At 36.4% G+C, this 26,272-nt stretch overlaps 1 pseudogene; it reads right to left on the bottom strand.

Annotated features, from left to right (window-relative positions):
* Positions 1-407: 407 nt before the first annotated feature.
* Positions 408-26,119, bottom strand: LOC118804944 (annotated as a pseudogene).
* Between the last annotated feature and the right edge of the window lie 153 nt (positions 26,120-26,272).

Below are 26,272 nucleotides of genomic sequence, written 5' to 3'. Positions count from 1 at the left end.
GTTCTTCTTTTAGCACCTTCTGCTCTTGGGTTAACTTTGCTGGGATGGCTTTGCCTGGACATGTCAGCAGTGGTTTTAAGTCTTTTTTGTAGAAGATTCATCATCATTTAGCCTTATATTTAGGTAATGTCTTTATTTAGCTGAAATTAAGTAACATTATTTTGCCTATCAATTCTGGTGTTCATGGTGTTATAATTAACTAATGCAGTAACGTTAACTAAAAGACTGTAAAGCATTACTGTTTTCTTCATCACTTATACTAAGCTACAAATCATAAACACATTTATAAAAAGGTATTAAGTCACAAAAAGTCCACCCACATAACCCCGATATCATTTAACTTTCTAAAAAGACTTTTGTTCAGCACATTTTCTTGAAGTACTCATACTTCTGTCTTATTTCATACATCAGACTTTTCCATGTTTAGAAGTTTTATTTTTTCCAGGGATCTTTTTAAGCTCCTTGAGCAGTTTCTCCTTGTTGTTCTTGATGTTTAAAGCTGCTTTCTCCAGAAGATCTGTGATCATTTCATGACTGTAGCTCATCTGAAAAGTCTTATATCGCTGCCCCCACTTCTCAACTTTCCCTGAGGAAACAGACATTTAGTATTTAGAGCACTGCTGTATTTTTGTTACATCACATTATACACAAGCATGACACTTGGGGCGGGGGGGGGGTATACATGTGGGGAGAATGCAGATACATAAAGGGAGAACACAAATACAGCGAGAACTGTAATGTACTTGCATTCTCCCTTCATGCATGTTCATTCTTCCTTAATACTTTCATGTTCTCAGCTTTTGTTTGCCATATTAATTTGTGATTTGACTCCGCATGCGAGCGGTGGGGGGGAGGACTAACCCTTAGGAGCCTACAGCTTACATACAGCAATTCAAATGTAAAACTACACTCTTAAGAAGACGATTCTTCAAAGGTTCTTTAGTAAATAAAATGATTCCATATAAAACCATGAACACTCAAAGACCCATTTGCATAATTAAAGGTTTCTGGATGGTGAATGTGTTGTATATGGTTCTATATAGAACCTTTTTGAAAAGGGTTCTTCATAGCACCAAAAAGCTAAAGTTCTGCTATTGTTATGATGTCAAACTTGTAACAATAGAAGAGTCCTTTTTTTTGCTACAAAGAACCTTTTTTAAATACTGCATCAATCTGAAGAACTATTTCACAATGCATGAACCCTTTAATCATGGAATGGTTCTTTGAGTGATCACAGTTCTATATAGACCCATTGTTTTTACTAAAGAACCCTTGAAGAACCATCTTTTTTAAGAGTGTGGGTGAACAAAGTGTGCCTAAAACTACTCTTCATGTTGATATTTCATGCTTTATATGTCAATATTAAAGCAAAAAATGTAATATTAACAGGAATATCCTACATAATCAGTGTAGAGATTCAGTGGCATTTTTTCTTTTACATTATTTCACTAAAATTATTTACATTGTTTCAATTCTTAAAATTATAACTGTAAATATTTTTGCAAAATACCCCAATAAATAAATATAAATTTTATAGCAAAAGTCAATGATCATAGTATTATAGGAAAGAAATGTTAACAACTATTCCAAGACAGATTAGTGCTTCTTTCTTTTTGCTGTTACTGACTATAACAAAATTTCACAGTAATATATGTTGTCTTTAATTAGAGTTTGAAATTTTATTGATGGCTATGTAATAACTGATATCTGACTCAGCTATGTACTTTCTTTGACAACCATCCTGTGATCTTGCATAATTTCAAGACGTGGGAGGGACATGCAAAACACCCAGGTGACAGTAGGCCTATTTGTTTACGAATTTTTCAACCAATGTAATAAGCTCCCAGTGAATGTCGACACACTTTTTGAATACGTGATTTTTTTTCATTCATTGTAATGATCTTCCGCCCAATGTGTGTTTAAATATTGAAACTTCCTATTGAATTTTCTTTTAGTGTGTAGTGTGACTACGGAAGTCACATTACCTCACACCCTCAAACATATGTCGAAAAACATCCTCCACAGTAGTTATGGGTTTAACACCCCCTTCAAATGTTTCCATATCCCTATAGCATGCCTGTAAAAAAATTCTGGCACTGCCCCTTAATTTACTCACAGTTTAGTACCATCATAGTGAATCTAATTACATACAGTAGTAATTCTTTTCAATATGTTTGAGTTACCTTTGCAGTTTACATCGTTGAAAAGAGGGATGTGAATCACAGTTGGAGCTTTGGTCTTTTGGTCATCTTTAAACACATAGAAGTCACACAAGTGAAGGACCTGTTTATTAAGGTACATTCCTATGTACTGTGCAGTGAATGGTATATTTAACTCTTCTGTAGACAGTTTGCCCACTGCCACTGCAGTGATACAGTGATAGTGATAAAATGCACTGATTAGCAACTAAAAAGATTATTGCCAAATATTGTTTTACACTCCCAAAAAAGGTTTAACCTTGCAAGGCTTTTAATTTAAACCCTTTTCTTATGATATGTGCAACAAAATTAAAAAGACTTCTCATGTGGCAGCGTCACGCTTATACTTTGAGTTTAAAACAATAAAATCCTTGGCATTTGGCTTGTACAGACTTCACCTTTTCAGCTGAAGATTTAAAAATAGTCATATGTAATACAGATTTTGATCACCCCTACAGTGGTGTCTCCATCTTAGCCTTGACTGCTTCATTAAGTATTCATTCCTTCTGAATTAAAAATGTAATTATCTAGTTCTGTGACTGGATGTACCATTTTGGGAAAACAATTTAATTGGTTTAGAACATTTACCTTTATCAAAGGTTCTTTAAACTTCAATACATCTCATAAACAAAATTGGCTCTATAATGAATCAACCATTGAAAGGTTCTTTATGGAACCAAACGTGGTTATTCTCTGGCGTCTTTCCAAATTAACAGGAAATTATATCACACAGGCCTTGTTGTAAGTTACTCATGTACAAATTACATATAACTGTGATTGTATGATTTAAGATTGCTTTTCACTGCATGTGTGTGTAGTACCTCAAAGGGATCTCCTGCACTGAGGTCAAGGGAAATGATGAGATCGATGTCTCGTTCCGGTCTCAGCACTGAGAAATAGGGTGAGTTGTGTAACAGTCCAGCATCTACATAGTCTCTCGTCTTCGATTTAAGGACACTGGGGTTGACGTCATTCACTGATGACACAGTCAAACAACACTATATAAAGATACTAAAGCTCTCCCACTGCTTCATTTAATTATTCTGTAATTACTGTACTTTACTTCATCTACTTTACTTCCTTTGACCTCTTCTCTATCTGGAATGAAAGGTTTCTAGGAGATTTTTAGACACAATTTCAGACACTACAGACTGATTAATCTCGACAAAGCATCTAAATGAAGAATCTTGAACCATTATGGGAATTAAATCCAGTGGAGAGGGATATTGAATTATATTATGAATCATGTTCCGCTTAATGTTTTGTACCTTTGCTTGAATAAAATCAAGAAAACGACAGCAAACATCAAAATGGCACTTTGCATTCTTATCCTGAGACTGATGAGATACCACACTTGAAGGATCTCAAGAATGCACGTTTTCAGTCATTTTCAGTTTTGTTGTGAAGGAGAAGACTTGAAACACACTCTACAGAATACATGTGATGCTGCTGCTGTTGCAGTTCAAGAATAACTGTTTACTGATAGGAGAAATGCTCACTTAATCAGGGGAATGAGATGTCAGTAGTAGTGTTTGTTCATTGGTGACACCGCATGTTCTTATTTTAATATTACTGGTAATTCGCATTGCAAATTAGCTAACCCATATGTCAGATGTGTGACAGGATTTCTCCTACTTAAGGAGGCAGGATATGTCTGCTCACTACACTGGAAAGCAAGACTAGCTTTTCTTTCATACCTCTATCATGTATCAAAGGTTAGGTTCAGAGGAGCACTTACTGGCACTCTCTCCCAAAGATGTCTCTGGATTCCCACCAAAAGTATCTGGTAAAACAACACAAGCAACATAAGAGAAAATTTAAGAACAAATCAGGTTGTTCTTTCAATTTTCAGGAGATTATAGCCAAACTGAGTGGAAGTAATATGTGTGATGGGTAGCAGGTAATAAAACACGAAAAGCTTGATATATGTCATGTACTTATTAAATTATGTTTTGGGAACATAATGGACTTGGACACAAAAATGCACATCATATCAATGACTTATAAATGAGAAATGACAAAAAAGAGATACAAGGTTTTGCAGTACTATACAGGTATGAGAAGTGATGCAGCAGTGCAGCTAGTTGGCTAATGTTTTATAAGGGAGGGAGATTCTAATAGTACATCTGTTTTGTATCTTTTTAACAGGTGTGCATAATAGCTTAGCACTAGCAACTGTTTTGTATTATTGTTTTCCAGTTTTGTGATAATGTAACTTTGATAGTATTGTTTTCTTTTTCTTTAAGTAGTGTTCTTATTTCTTTTTCTTATATCTTCCTTTTGCATTCCTTATTTCCTTTTTTGGGATCAAGGCCTCATATTACTATCCAGGACCAGTGTAAAGCCTGTTGATGGTCTTTCAACAAAGCCTAGGAGTTCTTAAGGCTAAAATTATAACATTTAATCTCTTTTTAATGATGTAATTTGCAACTTCCCAAGCTGGTAGTGCTTAAACCCATTGCTATACAGAATTGAATGTTGTGTATTGGGTAAAGTGTTTCTTTTTTTAATTTGATAGGTTGCAAAGTGTAATAATTAATAGATCAAATTATATATTTGGTGTGTCACTTTGGGTGGAGTGCTAACTACCAACTTCTAGTGGGTATGCCTTTAATGCTTAGGAAAATTCGAAAGTTGTATTAGCAATATAAGCATGCTTGTAATTCTGAAGAAAGAAAATATCCATTATTTAGTGATATTTCATTGGACAGCATCCATTATCTGACATTGGTTTATTTGAACAAACCTGGGGAAGGTTTAAAGATTGTAAGTGCTTAATATTTTTGTTATTAAGTATAATTAATAAATAGGTTGCTCTCATCCCTCAGCTGAGAGTGGCTTAGTCAGATATTTTGATTCTGAATAGGTAAACAGTAGTAGGGAGTGATGTGTTGTTTGGATTGGTCAGCGATCTCGGTGGTGGCAGGTGAACCCCTACAGCTTGCTGTCTCTGTACTTCTTTAGGCGGTGTCCACATGCCCGCCACATGCACTGACCCCTTAAAATTCCAGGTTTATAACATACTAAGACTTGTTATTTAGTAAATGCATGGGCTACAATGCAAAGTGGCTGGGTAATTCGTAGGTTATAGAAGTGTGTATTAAAACTTTAGACCTTCCGATGGTTCTTGGCCATTTAAGGAGTTAAACACACACAGTCACTCTGATAAAATCTGTTTTAAGGAAAGCCACACAAAGAGCCGAGACTAGATTGTAATTTTAGGTGCTTATTTGTGCACTACATTTAAAGATTTAAAGAAGGTACTTTGTTCTACTCACTGGATGAAAACTTCTCTGACTTGTTTGGAGAGAGCCTTCCTTCAAACAAATGAGAGAAAGAATTGCATACATGCTGGGTGTACGTCTTGAGCTCTGTCTCGGAGATTGGCCTTTCTGATGTCTTTAGGTCTACAGGAGAATTCGTCTTTTCTATTTAATTATATAAGAGAGATCATATATATAATAAAACTCATATCTCCATTTTTGTCATTTTTCAGTTTTTCACATAATTTGAAAATGCCTGTTGCTCTTTACATTGTGTGTAAATTTCATTAGGAATGGACCAAAAGAAATGGCCCAAAATTACTTGGAGTTCCATTGTCCTACATTAAAAATAAAGTAGGTTTTTTCCTTCTCCTGTAAAGTTACCAATTTTTTTTCTGACAACAGGGATATGTATAACTAGAGATATAAATTCTAGCTAATCATTATAAACTAAAAAAGCAGTCTTTTAATGTTAGGATAGTTAAACTGTCATGTATTCTTTTGAGCATGTGATTTGTTGGTGAATACAACATTTCAGTAGGTCATCCGTGGTATTGAGGTAAAATTTAGGATTCTCCTTTGCCATGGTAGACACACGCAGACCCAAGAGAGTTAAGAGCACTTGGTAATCCTGATGCACTTCCAGGATGTAGCTGAGCTGGTAGTTGAAGTGATGTTGGGTACTTGTGGACACAATGAGCTACTTGAGTCACAAGGTTAGTTCAGCATATGGACAGCTGTATTTAAAGAATAGGAACTATAGGTTTATAACCTAAGCCGGCATTCATAATAACTAAAGTACACACAGTTGGTCTAAGTGTTTGTACTAAGCGTTAGTCAAGTCTTTATCCAGATTGTATCAAAGTTGATGCACCCACATTGTATCAATGAAAATAGACATTGAGACGCAGTCTTACCTCTCTGAAGCTGTACAGGTGAAAGGTTTGTATTTGCTTTTCTTTTGCAGGGTTGCTGAGTACCACTAGCCAATATAATAGAGGTTATTATAGAACATGAACTGTTAATCCAAATCTTTAGTAACTTTGTTTATATTTACATTAATGGCAGATTCATAAGTCACTTGGTTTACACTTCAGTCCTTTACAGATACACAGAATTTTTGTAAAGTGTAGAATGTTCAAAAAATCCCCATCAATGTTTTAGATAATATAAAACTAGTTTGGCTGTAATAATTAATAATCAAAACTTTCTAGTACCAGTCATTTTAAGTTTAAAATGACTAGCCATAATACCTTTTTATCCATAAAATTTAAAAGTGACAATCATATCTCAAGACAGTTAGCAAAAGAGAGAGAGAATTGCAGTATATCAATCACTTTTGTTGTCATGTGAGGCAACAATTCCACCATTTGCTTTGTCTTGTTCTCTTTCTTCTTTAAGTCAATTCACTCAATTCATTTCACTCAATAATCAATTCACTCATGTAAACTTTACATTATCATCTCAGTCTAGCATTTATTCTTTTATTCTTTTTTTTTACAAAAAGTTTTTTTTTTCCAAGTGTACTGATTTAATTACACAACATTTTCTAAAATTGCTAAAGCTTTTTTCTCATATTGTACAGTAAGTGTGCTCTACATGACTAGTGTTTGATAGTTGCAGCATCCATTAATATGCACTGTATTTTGCGACAAACTTCCATAACACAACCTGTTTAATTCCCCATTAACTAAACATTTCTGCTTGGTAGTCTTTGGTAGACAAATAAATGAGAAGACTGTTAAACACACAGGTTCATACTTGGTATCATTTGGTGAAGTGCCTTAAGCAGCTCTTCCTTATTTGCTATCACGCTGCCACACAGGCCTGTCCGAATTCCAAAGAAATGAAAAAGGGTAGCACTTTACAGATCAGTAAAAAGTGGGTAATGTTATGGCAGCATCATAGTAACAAGTTGGATTTATCCATAAATCAAATGTCAATTGCGTAGTTGTTATGAAATAATAAAATAGTAATTGTAGCGGGAACAAGTCAGTAATAAAATGGTAAAATCATGGTAACAAGTTGTACTTACCACAATATTTCTTGCATACTTTCCAGTTCATAATGAATAATAAGCTGGTGTTTATAATGATAACAGATTTGTAATAAGATGGTAAAATAAAGGTAACAAATTGTATTTACCTAAAAAGTTACACGCTTATTTTCTGGTTGTTAAGGAATAATAGATGAGTAATTGTAGCAGTAACAAATTAATAATGAGTAAATAACAGTAACAAGTTGTATTTACCTAAAAATTACATGCACATTTGTTAGTCATTAAAAAATAAGAAGTTGAAGTCATTGTAGCCGTGGTCAGTAATAAAATAGTAAAATAATGGTAACAAGTTGTACTTAAAGTCAGTAACTGTAGTGAAGACTAGTTGATAATAAAGTGGAAAAATAATGGTAACAAACTTTAATTGCCCATCAATCAAAAGGGCAATAATATTATTATTAGCCCAAAAACAAAGCAGTAGTTTTGCTGAAATTATGTGGTTTTAGTGCTGTAAAATACTAATTCACTTGTTTCTACTTCATTTCTTGCCTGTTATGTCTTTAAGTGGTCAGGGGCAGAATGATGTTACAGGCTGTAATTACAGTTAAACTAAATGGTATCGGAGCTGTAAAATGCAAAAATGCTTCTTTCCATCTTTTTTCCCACTTACTACATCTCTCATCATGTAATAACATCAGCTCTGCAAAATAGTCTGCGTAACTGCACTGAAACTATGACTAAATCACTGCATTATAATCTCTCATGGTTGTTCTATTACTTTTCATGCAGGCCCACCTATAGACAAGTGTACTTACACAGGAATAGATGAGGTAAATGTACTGAGATTACACAGAATCAGGGCTGGAAAATGCAACATCACATGTTCCCTTTGTGTTACCTTTTAACAAAATACTGTTACTTTACAATAAAGCACAGATCTGACAAAATGCTCAGAAAATAGTTCACTGATGGAAAAAACTCACAGCCACACCACGCATATCTTTATACAACCTCTTTATCTTTCCTTGAAGATTTAAAATGGGACACCAGTTCCAAGATCACATTGCAGAAAAAAAAATACTTAATAAAATGTCACTAAACATATTTTAACCTTTTAAACTATACATGTTTTTTCTTCACTCCATAACTACAGAGCTTAAACATGAATTTTTTAATAGTTAATAATTCATATTTATATATAGATATATAAATATAGCTAACTAATAGTGCCATTCTATGAATGCTAGATTATCCTTCAGTCTTTTAACAGAAATGTTGCCTCTGTAATGGTAAACATCCCTTTTGTATGTTCTCCATGCTCTTTCAAGGTGCTGGGTATGAGCACCAGTTCTAGGATGCACAAAGAACCTGGTGGTTGACTTGGTAATGGATGAGGACTTCTTGCTGAAGGCTTCTGCAGGCTGGCCATGAGTCACTAAGGATTGTGCTGGCTGGTCTGACATGTTTTCTGATGATTGGCATAAGGTGTTGTGCACTCCTTTGACGGACAAATTTTAACACCGGCCTTCTGTGTCTCCCTTTCACTTCCAACATTCCGAAGACCCAACCACATCTTCTCCAAGTTGCCCCAAAGCGTCCACGTGCATACTGAAATATTAAATAAAACTCTAAGTCTACCTCATAGATTATGTTGTTACACAATGCAAATACATAAATCTAATCTATTTTTTTTTTCAGTTTTCTAACATAACAGAAATTAAATATGGGAGCCTTACCTTTATCTTATGGCAGAATTTGCTTTCATCTAAAACGACAAAGGCATTTCTCCCACCTAGCCTCCTCCCTGTCCTCCGCTCCAATCTTTTCAATAACTGGACACAGACTTCCTTAAGTTTTGCTGACATTTTTGACAGACTGCGGCTGCTCCCCGCAACTCCTTCATCAAGCAAATCCACTTGCCGCAGTCTAGGTCCTTGTGAAAACCTATTGAAATGATTATTGATATGTTCAGAGATATAAAAACATAAAATATTATAATGGGTGATGTTATACGAATTGGAAGTATTTTTTCACACTATAAGGATTATTTAAATGTCCACACTTCTGTTATAATGTCACAACTAAATATAGTGGTGAAAATTAGAAGTGGTGGTGACCAAAAGTCATTATTTTACATTTTTGATTCCTAAATTTATTGTTTACCCTGTGATATTTTTAGCAAAACAAAAACTGGAAGGCAAAAGCATTTAAGGTTGATTTTTAATGTTAAAAATTTAATTTTTGAATCTTTAATATTTTGGAAAAGGCTAATTTATAAGGTAGTAAACTGACCTGTGCATGAATGTTAGCCAAGACGATATTGGTAGATGTGACCTTGAAAATATGGACTTGTCTCTTATTGACTTTGACGCAAATCGTCTGTGTTTCCGACACACCCTGGAAAAACAAGATCTTATATAAAAAGGATCAACATAAATACTGCGACCTGCTAGTGATTGTCTATAATATCTATATTATATATAATATCTATATTCATATTAGCAGTAGTAATTGCCATAGGTTAGTAGCAGTAGCAGCTAGCATTAATTAATAAAGCTTGTTTTAAAAAAAATTACATTAGCTCAATGCAATCATCCAAAAACAATGAAAGACCATTTGTTCAGTATCCTAACTAGTTTTTGTTTGCAGACTTTAAAAGTCTAACATTATAACACATGAACATACATGTGTCCACTCTGTGTACACATACGTCCACTAATAATATTAGTTCTCCTATGTATTTGTGTTAATAGGCAAAACTTACCATCTGTATCCATCCTTAGTGCTGCTGCTTCTCCGCATTTTCATCCGCATTGCACACAATTTCGTCTTGGACAGTAGTTTTACTTTCTGCAACCAGTGGACGACGTCTTTTTCCCCTCGCCACCTTCTGAATTAATGTTCTTGCAAGAGTCATATTTTTATCTTATTATCGGCTGCTACCTTTCAACCGCGGGGATGTTGGCGTTCGACGGCGTTTACGATTGCGCTCATCCCCGAGGACCCTGAGGAGGCGCTGCGTGTGCCGGATTGAAGTTGTCTGAGCAGAAATTGCGAGTCAAGTTGACAACCTAACTGGCGAGCTAAGGGAATAATGGGGTCATATCAGAGAGTTTGATGAGTGAGTGACAGGCAGTGTATTGCATTGTGCATATCATAAAGTTGCAGTAAAGTTGCATGTTTTGTTTGCTGTCAGTTATTCTGATGGTGTTTAACATTAAAGTTCAGCTAGCTAGCAAAACATTAGCTTGTTAGCTAGGCTAGGTGGCAGTATTTAAGTGAATCTTAGCTAGCTAGCTAAATTGCTAGGATTGTTGGGTGATTAGCGTGGGATTGCGTGCTAATGCTAGGTCAAAAATGACCGAGCACGGTTGAATTTAACCACTTAGCTAACCTAAATTGCCCACTAGTGAGCAACTTTGGCTCCTATGAAAATTGTACTATGGCTTTTTCCATAGATAGTTAGCTAGCTAATATTGACATGCTTATAACAGAACTCTGTTGCTCTAGGTAACATTAAATTGCCCACATTGTACACATTTAGTGTAGTATATTTATTTATTATTTATTTATGATTTTTTTTTGGTTTGTTTATGTACCAAGAGTTGTAAATCATTATAGCTTGACTATTTTCCAACCTCTCTTATCCTTTAGGATTAAACAGGCTGTATTTGGTACTGTTCAGCATGCCGCTAAAGGCAGATATAACTTGTTATGTAATGTATTGGTTTTTATGACATCCCAAAAACAGAATTCTAAAATTACATATATTAACCATATGGATTCAGGCGTGCATGGTTTTGTGTAATATGGTAACGTTAACTGATGAAAGTACAGTGTTGCTTGCTAACACATACCTTGCTAATATGTTTACCAGTAAACAAACTAACTTATATATTTACATATTTTGGCAGAGTCTGAATCTCCAATCTGTTTGTTGCCACGATGCCTGGGGCTAAAACCAAAAGAAAGGAAGCACGTGCAGCCGCAACTGTTGTAGAGGATGAGGTTGAAGATGTATCTCAAGGTACTACAGTTAACTAACTCCCTAATGCATTTGCATTGATTGGTGCAAGTAGTAACATCATATTGTCATTGTCATCAAATTATTTATATCATAGATATAGATATAGATATATAAGTGCTGCGTTGTCTGTTCTCAGTCACAGAGATGTGTCTGCGAGTCTACCTGGTTGAAACTGTCAAAATCTGCTTGTAAACAAAATACTGGGTACGTGAAGAGTTCTTGTACATAGGCTCTACCTTTCTTATTACTCAATTGATTTTCACTATTTTTCTGTTGTTGTAAACATCAGATGTTTTTGCATGTTGCTGCTAACTTAAATGTCCAGTTTTCATCGCGCTAGGCCTATTTGTAAAACACCTAGGTTACCAACAGCTATTTATACACAAATCACCAAAATTTAAGTAAATAAGCTCATGACAGAAATAAGAAGACATTTATATTTATGTAGTTACCATTAGATATTTATTGGCAGTAATAAGATCCCTCAAAGCAAAGAGAATACAGCAGATCAGTTGTGACAATCACCATATTTATGATTTAGATTTAAAAGATCTACATGTTCATAAACATAAATATTAATTAAAGCCATATAACACAGTAAGAATGTGCTAATATGTATATTCCATATGGATTAGGGTATGGTAGATTTAAAATGCACAATTACGCAACACTAGCAATCAGTGTAAATAAAATAGTTGAACTATAGTTTACATCCAGTAAAGATACTCTGTATAGATTATTAAATTAAATAAGCTTAATAGAAAACTATATGAAAAACAATTACAGGTTCTCTGTGCTTTACCCTCCCCATGGCTATATCTTTACATAATTCATCACAAAAAACATGAATGTCAATCATTATGTTTTCCCCTTCATATAAACTTGTCCTAATTTCTTAGTGCTGTGTTTTTAGGATGCCATTCATGTGCATGTGTGTGTGTGTGTGTGGTTCATATTAGCAGATTTTATGCATTGATAATTATGCATTGATTTTAAATATAAAATTACCCGAATAACGTTATGTTTATTCTGATTTGATAGCTGAGGGCCCCTCTAAGCCTTCAGCTCCAACAGCCCAGTTACTTGTCAAGAGGCTTTAGGAGGAGGTCTGTGCACTTAAAGAAGAGAGAGACTTTCTCAGGCAATAACTGAAGTTAGCACTGGAACATCCCCACTCTGCTCCCACCCCTGGTCGGTAGTTCATATAAATAAAATTTACTGGTAATTTATGTATGTTTGTAAAGCATTTTCTAAAGTATTTTTTACATGTAGGTCCAGAGAGGATGGATTCAGAGATACGATCAGATTCTGACTCGTCCTCGACTTTCTCTTCCTCCTCTTCCTCTGATGCACAAGGGAAAAAAAAGAGGAAGAAGAGGCACACAAAGTCAGGAAAACATGCTCAGTTTGGAAAAACAATTAAGCCAAGGGGATGTGCTAATGTTCCTCTAAACTTTCAGTACATTATATAACAAAAGGCCTCATTCACCAACCGTTCTTAAGGAGAATTTTTTTCTTAAAACTAGAGGTGGGCGATATGGCAAAAGCCAGCACTATTTAAAACCCACTTATGCAGTTTTCATGAAGATTCTGACATTCACTAATGTTTTCTTATTTGGAATTAATAAACATTTAAGAACAAACTTATGAAGAGATTGGTGAATGAAACCCAATGCTTATGTTTAGAGGCAGATGTAATTGCATAATTCTTTATTTGTGTCTCTGAAGTGAAAACTCCAGAAGATGTGGTGAATAGGTATCGGGCAGTGCTGAAAACATTTAAGAAAACACGTAGTGTCACCAGAAGCTGTGAGCGCCACGCTGTGGACCGCAACACCATCGCCATGACAGCAGTCATTGCTGAAGTCTACATTGCTGCCACAGAAGAAGAAGCCCGCATCCCAAAATTCTCTGGCTCCTAACTAATGTCCTATGCTAAAGAATGCAAGACTTTCTTGATAATGAGCCACAGCTTCAGGAAAAAATAAAACAAATGAAAGCTAATGCAGAGCTGCTACCTGTAGCTTGCAAAGTCAAAAGTTAAATGTTAGCCAGGTATGTGTAGGATGTTCGCCCTTTTTTCCAGGGAGACTGTGTGTTTGCCCTTATTTAGCCTTAGAGGGTGTTGTGCCCTGTTTTCCCAAAAGACTGTTTGACCATACAGGGTGTTTGCCCTTATTTAGTGTTTGCCCTCTTTTTCCAGGGAGGCTGTTTGATCATACAGGGTTTGCCCTTATTTTACCGAATGGGATGATTGCCTTTATTTTGTTATTTCCCCCTTTCTTTGTCATTATGTCCAAAAATGATGTTAAAATTGGATATCTTTTTCCAAATTCGAAAGGTAAAACTGAAAAAAATTTGCTTTTTTCTTATTTACTAGTGTCCCATTTTAAATCTTCAAGGAAAGATAAAGAGGTTGTATAAAGATATGCGTGGTGTGGCTGTGATTTTTTTCCATCAGTGAACTATTTTCTGAGCATTTTGTCAGATCTGTGCTTTATAGTAAAGTAACAGTATTTTGTTAAAAGGTAACACAAAGGGAACATGTGATGTTGCATTTTCCAGCCCTGATTCTGTGTAATCTCAGTACATTTACCTCATCTATTCCTATGTAAGTACACTTGTCTATAGGTGGGCCTGCATGAAAAGTAATAGAACAACCATGAGAGATTATAATGCAGTAATTTAGTCATAGATTCAGTGCAGTTACCCAGACTATTTTGCAGAGCTGATGTTATTACATGATGAGAGATGTAGTAAGTGGGAAAAAAGATGGGAAGAAGCATTTTTGCATTTTACAGCTCCGATACCATTTAGTTTAACTGTAATTACAGCCTGTAACATCATTTTGCCCCTGACCACTTAAAGACATAACAGGTAAGAAACGAAGTAGAAACAAGTGAATTAGTATTTTACAGCACTGAAACCACATAATTTCAGCAAAACTACTGCTTTGTTTTTGGGCTAATAATAATATTATTGCCCTTTTGATTGATGGGCAATTAAAGTTTGTTACCATTATTTTTCCACTTTATCAACTAGTCTTCACTACAGTTACTGACTTTAAGTAAGTACAACTTGTTACCATTATTTAACTATTTTATTACTGACCACCGCTACAATGACTTCAACTTATTTTTTAATGACTAACAAATGTGCATGTAATTTTTAGGTAAATACAACTTGTTACTGTTATTTACTCATTATTAATTTGTTACTGCTACAATTACTCATCTATTATTCCTTAACAACCAGAAAATAAGCGTGTAATTTTTTAATCTTGTTACCTTTATTTTACCATCTTATTACAAATCTGTTATCATTATAAACACCAGCTTATTATTCATTATGAACTGGAAAGTATGCAAGTAATATTTTGGTAAGTACAACTTGTTACCATGATTTTACCATTTTATTACTGACTTGTTCCCGCTACAATTACTATTTTATTATTTCATAACAACTACGCAATTGACATTTGATTTATGGATAAATCCAACTTGTTACTATGATGCTGCCATAACATTACCCACTTATTACTGATCTGTAAAGTGCTACCTGAAAAAGAACCAAAGTTATTAACAACACTGAGAACTGGGAATTCTTTCTTTTACAGTTCAAGGTAAAACCAGGTAAATGTGAGGTAAAAATTCCAAAATAATACATAATTACAAAATAATATATAATTGCAACTTAACATTAACACTTTCTGTTACTGTTAATGTGAGTCATATGAAAGTACTCTATAAATGAAAGGAATATTCTTATTATTATTATTATTATTATTATAAAAAGAGCAGATCTCAGTCTATAATAATGCAATGAAAATATCCAGACAGTCATATCTCTCCAGTGTAATCAATAGACACAAAACTAATACCAAAATCCTTTTTTCCACCATAGACCAACTAATTAACCCTAACTTGTCTGCTAGTGCGTTTAATGATGATTTATCTTCTAAAATCTGTGAAGAGTTCGCAATTCATTTCCAAAATAAAATAGACCTGATACAACAGGGTGTAGCTCAGCACACTCAAACAAGCTCCTATAAATGTTCCTGATAAGCCACCTACATCAGTAATGACATCTTTTTCTGTTATCAACTATGAGGAGCTCACAACTATTTTAAACAAACAAAAAGTTCATCCACATGTGATCTTCACCCTGTTCCTACTTCATTCCTTAAGATGGTTTTTGGTTGTGTTCACAATGATGTTTTAACTATTGTAAATTGTTCTCTGTCAACAGGTGTTTTTTCAGATGCTTTTAAAACTGCCCTGGTGAAGCCTGGATCCTTACTAAATAATTGTAGACCAATTTCAAACCTACCTTTTCTAAGTAAAGTCTTAGAAAAAGTTGTTTTCAAACAACTAAATATGTATCTAATATCAAACAATTTATATGAGAAGTTTCAGTCAGGTTTTCGTTCTAACCATAGTACTGAGACAGCATTGATTCATGTTATGAATGACCTCAGGCTCAGCGCTGATGCACAAAATCCTTCTGTTTTGGTTTTATTAGATCTTAACGCAGCCTTTGATACCATTGACCACAAGATTTTACTCCAGTGTCTTGAATGCTGGGTCGGCCTCTCGGGCACAGTTTTAGAATGGTTTAAATCATATTTAAGTAATAGGCAGTTCATGGTTTCACTTGGAAATCATTCATCAAAACGATTTGCCATTTCTTGTGGAGTCCCCCAAGGTTCAGTCTTAGGGCCTTTGCTTCTCTCTTTGTACATGCTACCTCTAGGTGATGTTATTAGGAAGCATAGTATAACTTTTCATAGCTATGCTGGCAACACCCAGCTATACATTTCTATTCCTTCTGAAGATCAAGACTCTGACTAACCAGCTGTGTGTCAGATATTTCTCAGTGGATGTCGCAAAAGTTTCTACAATTAAATCATGAAAAAACTGAATTACTGATCGTTGGTACAGAAACTCAGAGAAAAATGATTTTTGAGAAATTTCGTTCTTTAGCTTCATATACCAAACCTGAAGTATGAAACCTGGGTGTTACCCCGCATGTAAACACGGTCACTAAAGTAGCTTTTTAGCATTTAAGAAATATTGCTAAAGTTCGGCCTTTTCCATCTCAGAGCAACGCAGAGAAACTTGTTCTTGCACAAGCAGACTTGATTACTGTAATGCTCTTCTTACTGGGCTTCCTAAGAAAACTAAACATCCCTTACAACTCGTACAAAATGCAGCAGCGTGCATCCTAACAAAAACAAAACAGAGAGATCACATCACTCCCATTTTGAAAGAACTGCACTGGCTGCCTGTATCATTCAGGATAGATTTCAAGGTTCTGCTACTAGTCTTTAAAGCTCAAAACAACCTAGCACCTGCTTACATCACAGAGTGTCTGTTTATGTTCCGGAATCTAAGACCTGCAGATAGTGGCCTTCTGCAAATACCCTCTGTAAAATACAGGAAACATGGAGAGGCCTCTTTCAGTTATTATGCTTCTAAACTGTGGAACTCAATTCCACCTTTTATTAGACAGTCAAGCTCAGTGCTCACTTTTAAGAACCTAAAAATGTATCTCTTTAAATTAGCATTTAACTAAAACTGAATGTCTCGTGGTGTTTATCTTGTAATTTAATCTTCTTCATTTTCTTCTGATTCTAAATAAATACTAATGATCTCTTCTATAACTATGTTTTATCACCTGTCTCTAAAGCACTTTGAGCTGCCTCCGGCATGAAAAGTGCTATATAAATAAAATTATTATTATTAGTATTATTAATTATTATTATTATTATTATTATTATTATTATTATTGTTGTTGTTGTTGTAGAACAATCAGTTACTGAGTAATTTTAAGGAGTACATAGATAAAGACAGCAAATTTGGTCTTGTCTCGTTCTTGGGGTAAGCAGAGTGTGATGCCTCCATCTGAAGTGATTAAAAACTGAGCTTTTTTATCTCTATTGAATATCAACAAAACCTTCAAACAGCATAAAATACACCATGAGTCTCAAAATTGCAGCTAAATAACAGAAAATGACTAATGTAGCACATTGTTGTGACACTTGATGCGATCAGTCATGCTTTAGGGAAAGTATAATAAAATATTATATAATATATATAATAATGTGTTTTATTTGCATAGTTTAGTTTGCGTAGTAAGGAGAACCGTTACTAAAGGCAGGTAATTGAACCCCGAGTCTGCAATGTGGAGGATAAGGGTGCTACCAAATGCGACTTTCATCTTGGTCTCTTTGGTCTCTTAATAAAACCAGTAAAACTAAATTACTATACGGCTGTGTTTGCAGTCAGTTTAACAAGTTAATTCACTCTTGTAATCCTCGCATTTTCATCTTAGTCTGGCATTTTGTAATTAATATTGGCTTCTTGAAAAGAGGTGGGAACAAGCTCCCCAGCTTCAAGCTAGCATTGTCATCTTAGTCTGGCATTTTGTAATTAATATTGGCTTCTTGAAAAGAGATGGGAACAAGCTCCCCAGCTTCAAGCTAGCATTGTCATCTTAGTCTGGCATTTTGTAATTAATATTGGCTTCTTGAAAAGAGGTGGGAACAAGCTCCCCAGCTTCAAGCTAGCATTGTCATCTTAGTCTGGCATTTTGTAATTAATATTGGCTTCTTGAAAAGAGATGGGAACAAGCTCCCCAGCTTCAAGCTAGCATTGTCTATACCTGTCAATAAACTCTCAATAAACAATCAACAAGAGTCGAACGTTGTAGATTACTGATGCAGTTTCCATAGTCAAAGAAGTAAAGAAGTATGTTATCACGAAATTATTTGTTGTCTAGCTAAAAAAAAATGAAAGATTACTTTGTAAACTGGATTATAGAATGTTAACAAAAGAAAGGATTATAGAATGCACCCTGCCATTCCCCCCTCATTGGTGTATTTGCTCCTCTGCTCTGAGATCCTGTGTTCATTGATCTGTGAAATAGGAAATATTAGATCAAATAAGACCAATACAATACTGCAGTACCCTCATTATAATGTAAAACAGCCTTAACCATCACCTGCATTAATCTTTTTAAAAATAAAAAATATTTTGAATAAAAAAAAGTTTTTTTGCATCGAGTTTTATTAAGGTTTTAGTCATCTCTTTGTCATCTTTCCAAATTTTTATTAGTATTTTAAAGCACACTGTAATAAATAATAGGTAACACTTTATTTGGATGGTCCCCTGTAGATGCTTTGTTGTGTGTGAAAGATTCTATTAACTCGTCCTGTGGGCAGCGTCCTGTGACCACTGATGAAGGACTAGAGAATGACCAACACAAACTGTGGAGCAACAGAGGAGCTACTGTTTCTGACTTTACATCTACAAGATAGACCAACAAGGTAGGAGTGTCTAATAGAGTGGACAGTGAGTGGACAGTGTTTAAAAACTGCTGTGTCTGATCCACTGGTACCAGCACAACATAATACAGACCATACCTGGACATGTTGCTTCACTCATAAGTCATCATCACATTCACAAGAGTACTGTGCAAACTAACTTTTGGATGAGCACAAGTTTGTTTCCTGACTTCTCACTGCATCCCAGTCATTGCATGGATTTGTTTAATTCCATCAGCAGCACTTGATTTTCTGAAATATTGATTAGCTGAAGCAGGTATTGGATGGACTATATATATTATATATACTATATAAACTATATATACCAGACTTCCTCAAGGAGAAGTGTGGAAATGGTTCATGTAACACATTCGCACACATCAAATTGCAATGAATGAAGCATTTTGCATGGCCTTATTTATTTATTTATTTATTTATTTATTTATTTATTTGATGTTTGTTTTTTCCCCATATATATTAAATTCAGCAAAACCATAGTTGTACACATATAGAGGATGTTTACTTATTTTCACACATGAAATCAATAAATCATACTTTAACTAAGGGCACCTATATCTATTTTCATCCTTTTCTTTTGTGATTGGATACTTCAAAATTTGGTATAGATTTTCACTTTTGGTTTTAAGCACAGTTTAGCCAGAGGATTTTTGCTGGATCTGGCAACCCTGACGACAGCGCACTAGTCTTACCTCTTTGACCATGTTAGACACAATCAGTGCTGCCCACACATCTGTCAGGCTGAAGTTGTCTTTTTCTGAATAGTATTGCATCAGTTTTTGACCCATCTTCCACCAGCTGACTCTGCCATCAGCAAGCTTTCGGATGATGTTTTCTTTCACAGTCTCCAGTTTGGTGGACCAGTCTGGTTCTTTATATAGTGATGTCATGCACCTTCAGAGAACAGATGGGTGAGTGTTTTGATTGATAGTTTTTGCTAGTAGTTTTCAGTAATTAGTCCACCTTTTCAAAACTGTTCACAGAATTAGTACAACAACACAATCAAATCAGGAACAGCTTTGTCCCTGCTCGAATGCAGAATGCATTCAGTGATGAGAACCTCCAAAATTTTGTATACTGTTGCAAAACTAATGTCCAGAACTTAACATGAAAAGTAAATCAATTTGCTAAATCACAAATACTATATTGTACATCAATCAAAGCACAAATTATGATACTAGTTATTGAGATAAACGGTTGATTGAATGTATGTAAATAAGCCAATCATCTACTCCTGAACTAAAGCCTACCCAGGTGTTGACCACCTATTTAAGAGATTTTGTAGTAAAAGCAAATGAGGTGAAATGTGCTTATTTTTCTTTGGCCAGTGACAGTATTTTCAGTCTCATAAACCACAACATAAAACCTGTCTCTTCCTACAGGTGTATGTGGGTATGTGGGTGTGTGCAAAATGAAATGTATTTAGTCTGAATGTTTGCACTTAAATAATTTATAATACATAATTAATGCAGACATCAGATGTGTTCTGTATCAGTACCAAGTAGATCCTGAAACTCCACACAGGTACATGAATCAGTCTAGCAGTCCATCTTCTTTCAGCTGACTCAGTGACCCCAGCAGTCCAACCATAGCTCTCAAAGCACCACCAGAGCCCAGCACTGCGATGTTCGGCACCTCATCCTGCATCATTCAAACACAAATCTTAAATACTCTAACATCTGTGTCTCTGCTACATCAGTGAAGTTGTGTGAAATTGCATTGCTGTAAACATTCAGTTTTGTCTTGTGCTGCTACTGAAGAGCAGTTGTGTTGTTCAAGGACGTCACTTTGTTCATGGATGCTGATATTTATGATGGAGTACCATTTAAGTAATCTTAAAGACTGAAATAAATATTTATCCATAATTTATCCATGGCTCAGGATCTTTCAAACCAAACCAATAATTTTATGAATGTTTGACCAACATCTAATGTAACTAAATATATTTTACCATCAAAAATAACAAAACCATGTTCAAGAAAATCTGTGATGTGTCTAAAGTATATATATGCAATTGTGTCACAAGAGGACATATGCATGTATCCACATAATTAGATAAAAGTTCAGTTAAAGAACCAAGTGCAACAATAGGTGTACCTGTTACATGTGCAAGGGAACTTTAGGTCATATGTACAGCACTGGTTTGAAACACACTCAATAATTGCCTATTAATTTCTGCAATATAACCAGTTTTATTCACGAGTGGAAAGGGTCAGCCTGTGCTGCCGGCTGCCAGCAGAGGGCAACAGTGATGAGGCACCGTTACTCCAGGAGACTCAAAATCCCAGAATCAGTGCCAACCAGGCACACCTGTTACCAGCATTTAAGACTGTGGCAAACAGCACACTCGTATCACACCTTTGAAGAGGGGTGACCGGTATGGTACTTGGTGGTTTGTATCTACAGAAAAAGAAGAAGAAGAAGAAGGGGGAAAAAGAGAGAAAAGAATAGAAAGAGAAGAAAAGGGTAAAAAGAGAAAACAAAGAGACAACAGAGCACAGCTCTAAGCTGAGAGAGAGAGAGAGGGAGAGATTTTAACACATCTTTATTACATCAATATAATTACACCTTTATCACAACAGATCCATCCAGATATATGAAGTTAAAACACAGTTAAAACTTGAAGACTAGGTGAGAATCATCATCAACACAGCACAGTACATCACTCAGTCCCCACACATTGCTGAATACCTCTATCTGGTCTACCAGCCTATAATACTCATATTCCACTCTAATCCGCCCTGCCATCAGCCACTTTAACATCAGCTCAGGATTCACACAGCCAGCACCTGTGGCCTTATTCTTCCTCGTCTACACTGCCCCCCCACTGATGGATTCAGGTGGGCCACGTGTCTGTCTGTAGCTATTGCCCCGTGAATAATCCTCCACTGTAGACCGGCTGAACGCTTTTTTATAGGGGGTTTATACAGGGACCTCCACCTGTCCCTCAGGAGGAAGTCTGGCTCGAACAACTCCAGCCACCTTACCACTCTCTGATGCTGCAGATCAGTCTGGTGTGCAACTTTGACACAGGCATGGTACAGAGCCTTCCTTGAGAGCGCTCGAAACTGTCCCAAATCCGAAATGTGAAACAACGTTCCTGGTGGGACTCTCTCCTCCCCTGAATCCACCGGAATCGCCAATGTGACCTCCAAAGTCCTCTTGCTTGCTGTCTCCGTATCCCTCTTCTTGCCATCAGTTCTCTATAACACCCAGGAAGGGCTGATTTTACCTCTTCCAGCAGTCTAGCGACCACTCTGCATGACTGTAGTTCTTCTGTAGCCTTCCAATCAGCTCCTCAGGAGGCTCTAAAACCATTATCCTATGCCACAACGTAGAGGCAGCCAAGTTATTCACCACCAGCATTCTCCCCCTGTATGACAATCACAATACTATATAACTGACCTGACAAGGGACAGCCCTGCCGTATACCTCTCTGTACTGGCACCTTCACACTCAAAGCCCCACCCACTTTTACCATGACAGATGCGTCAGCATATAAAAGCTTAAGCCAAGATACAAACTTATCTCCACATCCAAATGCTGTCAAAGTTTTAAAAAGATAACCATGATCTACTCTGTTAAAAGCTTTATCTTGATCAAGTGATAAAATCCCTAATCTATCATTATTCATTAAACTCAAATCAATTACATCCCTCAATAAAAACAAATTATCCATAATCGTTCTCTCTGGTACACAATATGTTTGATCTTTACAAATCACAGAGTCTAAATAACATTTCAATCTATTAGCCAGACACTTTGATAGTATTGTATAGTCCACACAGAGCCGTGAAACAGGTCTCCAGTTCTTTAAAAGACCTAGATCTCCCTTCTTAGGTAGTAGGGACAAAACTGCCCTCCGACAACTAGTAGGGAGCAAACCGGTCTTCAAGCATTCCAGTACCACCTCATAAAAATCCTGTCCCAGATCTGTCCAAAAATGTTGATAAAATTCAGCTGGTAATCCATCCAACCCCGGGGATCGACCAGCAGACAGTTGCTTCACTGCGGCTGTAAGTTATTCAAGCATAATATCAGCATCCAGCTTCTTCCTCTGACCTGGACTCAACTGTGGAAGGTCTTGAAGAAGGTCTGCAGCGCTGTCAGAGTCACAGTCCTTAGCACCATACAGTTCTGCATAATACTGCACCGCCAGCCTCCTCATCTTAGCAGGGTCGGACGTCAAGGTCTCATTGGTAGACTTTAAAAAAGTTATCTGCTTCTGTTGTACAGTCTTTCTTTCTAGATTGAAAAAGTAAGCACTAGGTGCATCAATGTCCTTAATCGAGCTAATCCTCACCCGTATTAAAGCCCCTTTCACCTGCTCTTGTAGATGGAATCCCAACTCTTGTTTTTTTTTGTTTTTTTTTCCGCTAGCTCCCTATGAAGCCCTATTCTGCTGTTTCCAATTATTTGTTTCTCCAGGTTCTCAATGTCTTGTTGCAATTTCTTTACAGCAGAGCGTGCTGATGAGGCAGTATGTGCTGAGTAACTTTGGCAGAAAAGTCTAATCTGTACCTTCCCTACATCCCACCACTGACTCAAGTTTTCAAAAGAGTGCTTCTGAGCTTTCCACTTATACCAACAAAGTGCAAATTTACCACAAAAACACTGTCTTGTAATAATTCAACATTAAAATGCCAGTAGCAATTTGCACGTGTTGTAGCCATTACGCTATATTTCCACAGTGACCATATGATGATCGGAAAACCCCACAGGAATTACTCCTGCTCTCACCACCCTGTTGTTAAAACCTTTGCTTACATAAAACTTGTCCAACCTAGCCCCACACACTCTGGAATCACCTACCTTTAACCATGTGTACTGCCTCACTCCCTCATTTTTATCTCTCTATACATGTGGTTCCTCCCCATTCCTATCAATTGTGAACTGCGTCGTGCAGTTCCAGTCCCCTCCCATTACCACACACATCTGCATTACTATATCCTGAAAGAGCATGGTGTAAATTTGAGAAGACCTCTAAACGCTCAGTGCCCTTAGTCGGTGCATATACATTCACAAAAAGAAAGGAAAACCCCCTGATCTCAGCTTTGATTAAAAGCACCCTCCCCTTCACAAGTTCTGTGGTTGATTGCAAAGTCACATCTAGTGAACTGGAGAACAGCACAGCAACCCCTGCACTAGAGTTAGTCCCATGACTAAGAGTATAGGAGCCCACGATATTCCCCAGTCAGTGTCATTTTCACTATCAGAATGGGTTTCTTGTAGAAAAATTATATAAATTTTCCTAATCCTAATCATCTCTGAGAGCATCTCTATCTTGTTCCTATCCCTACCCCCATTCATATTTAAAGAGCCCACTCTGAGAAGCTCCATACAAATAAAGGTAAAGAGGAAGGACAGACCCAGAGAAAAGACCAGTGTTAAGAAGTACACCTTGTGCAGTGTGTGCATATTATTTTTTTAGTGAAACAGGGCCTTTACCCCTCCGTAATTTAGTTAAGAACTTTTTCAGCTGAAATCTCTTTTCACTCAAGGCATCGTATCCAACATTCCGCTGAATTCGCACTACTGAAGAGACAAATTTGTCAACATCCGGGAAAAAATCCTTTATATCAACCGCCCTACCAAAAGTCTCGTCCAAGAAATTCTTGGAGAGAATAAAGATCAGCTTCTTCTGACTGAGATCCAAATTCAGAAATTCCAGAAAGCACCGAGCACGTATCCTCATCATCCAATTCCTCTTCACCAGTTGCTACATCTTCTACAGGGGCGTCTATTATAACTCCCTTCTGCAAATCCCACCCCACTCTCAACCAAGCGGTTCACTAAGCTCTGCTCCTTAAGGAAGATCACCACAGCTTTGTTCATCTTTGTTCAGCTTTTAGCTCCCCGACTCCCAGCAGAACCTCCTCCACTGTCTCTCCCGACCCCGGCTCACACCTGACCCATGACAGAGTGACAGAGACGGCGGGAAGCCCAAGTATCGTTCACTATCCGACACTGACACACTGTACAATAACACGACCAATAATACCCACTTTAATAACAGTATAATACGGATAAGAGAGAAAAAGAACAGGATCAAAGCCCAGAAACCCTCTCACCACACACCTCAACCTCCTCCTCAGAGAGAGAGAGAGAGAGAGAGAGAGAGAGAGAGCGAGGGAGAGAGAAATGGGTAAAAGGAGAAAAAAGAGACAACAGAGCACAGCTCTAAGCTGAGAGAGAGAGAGAAGAAAAGGATAAAAAGATAAAACAGAGCAAAGCTCTAATCTGAGAGATAGAGAGAGACAGAGAGAGACGAAAAGGATAACAAGAGAAAACAAAGAGAAAACAGAGCACAGCTCTAAGCTGTCCTGACTGATACAGGTAGCCAGTGCAGTTCTTTTAAAACAGGAGTGATCTGATCTCTCTTTTTATGTTTTTGTTAGGATCTGTGCTGTTGTGTTTCGTACGAGTTGCAGAGAATGGATTGTATTCTTAAGAAGTCCAGTAAGAAGAGCATTATAGTAATAAAGTCTGCTTATAACAAATACATGAACAAGTTTCTCTGCATCACTCTGACATAGAAAAGGCAGAACTTTGGCGATATTTCTCAGATGATAAAAAGCTACTTTAGTGACTGCGTTTATATGCAGGATAAAACAGAGCTCAGAGTCTAAGATCACACCCAGGTTTCATCCTTCAGGTTTGGTATATGAAGCTAAAGAACCAAGTTTCTCATAAAGCAGCTTTCCCTGAGTTTTTGTACCAACAATCAGTATTTGTTATTTTTTGTGATTTAAATGTAGAAAGTTTTGCGACATCCACTGAGAAATATCTGACACACAGCTGGTCAGTGTGTCTACAGAGTCTTGATCATCAGCATAGCTATGAAAATTTATATTATGTTTTCAAATGACATCACCCAGAGATAGCAAGTACATGACCCCCTGAACCCTGGCTTATTTCACTAGATTTACCTTATCGGAAATACAGCCTATGCATGTATTTTGGGGACACATCTTGCCATGAAATACTTCATGTTGCTCCGCTGAAGGGAGACAGCACACAGTGGCGAGCAATGAACTCTCACCAAAGAGAAAAAAGCCTCATAATGAACATTTTCTGTAAGAATAGTATAGGAGTAAGTTATTACTGATGGGGCTAAATCATTTTTTTTCTCATGTGGTAAACTGCCTTTTTCTTTCACTGATGTAGGCCTATTGGATTGCTGTAAGTTAGACCTTTAAAATAAAGTCAGGACATTACATTACTCACAGTAAATGAATGAGACAGCATCAGGCAGCTGACTGCCCCCATGTGCCACTCCACCAGGCCTGAACTCTCAGGAAAAAAAAGTAATGAACTGTCACTGGGGTAGTATCCCTCTTGTCACCATATTCAATCAAATTATATATATTTTTTTTAAGTTGTATTGACTCCACACACTTTGTCTTGACTGCAGGCTTTGTATTTAATTGTTCTGTTTTAAAA

This window comes from Colossoma macropomum, unplaced genomic scaffold (assembly GCF_904425465.1).
Source record: "Colossoma macropomum unplaced genomic scaffold, Colossoma_macropomum, whole genome shotgun sequence".
NCBI lineage: Eukaryota > Metazoa > Chordata > Actinopteri > Characiformes > Serrasalmidae > Colossoma > Colossoma macropomum.
The sequence above is the reverse complement of the archived record's forward strand: the minus strand, read 5'-3'. Positions and strand labels throughout refer to the sequence as shown.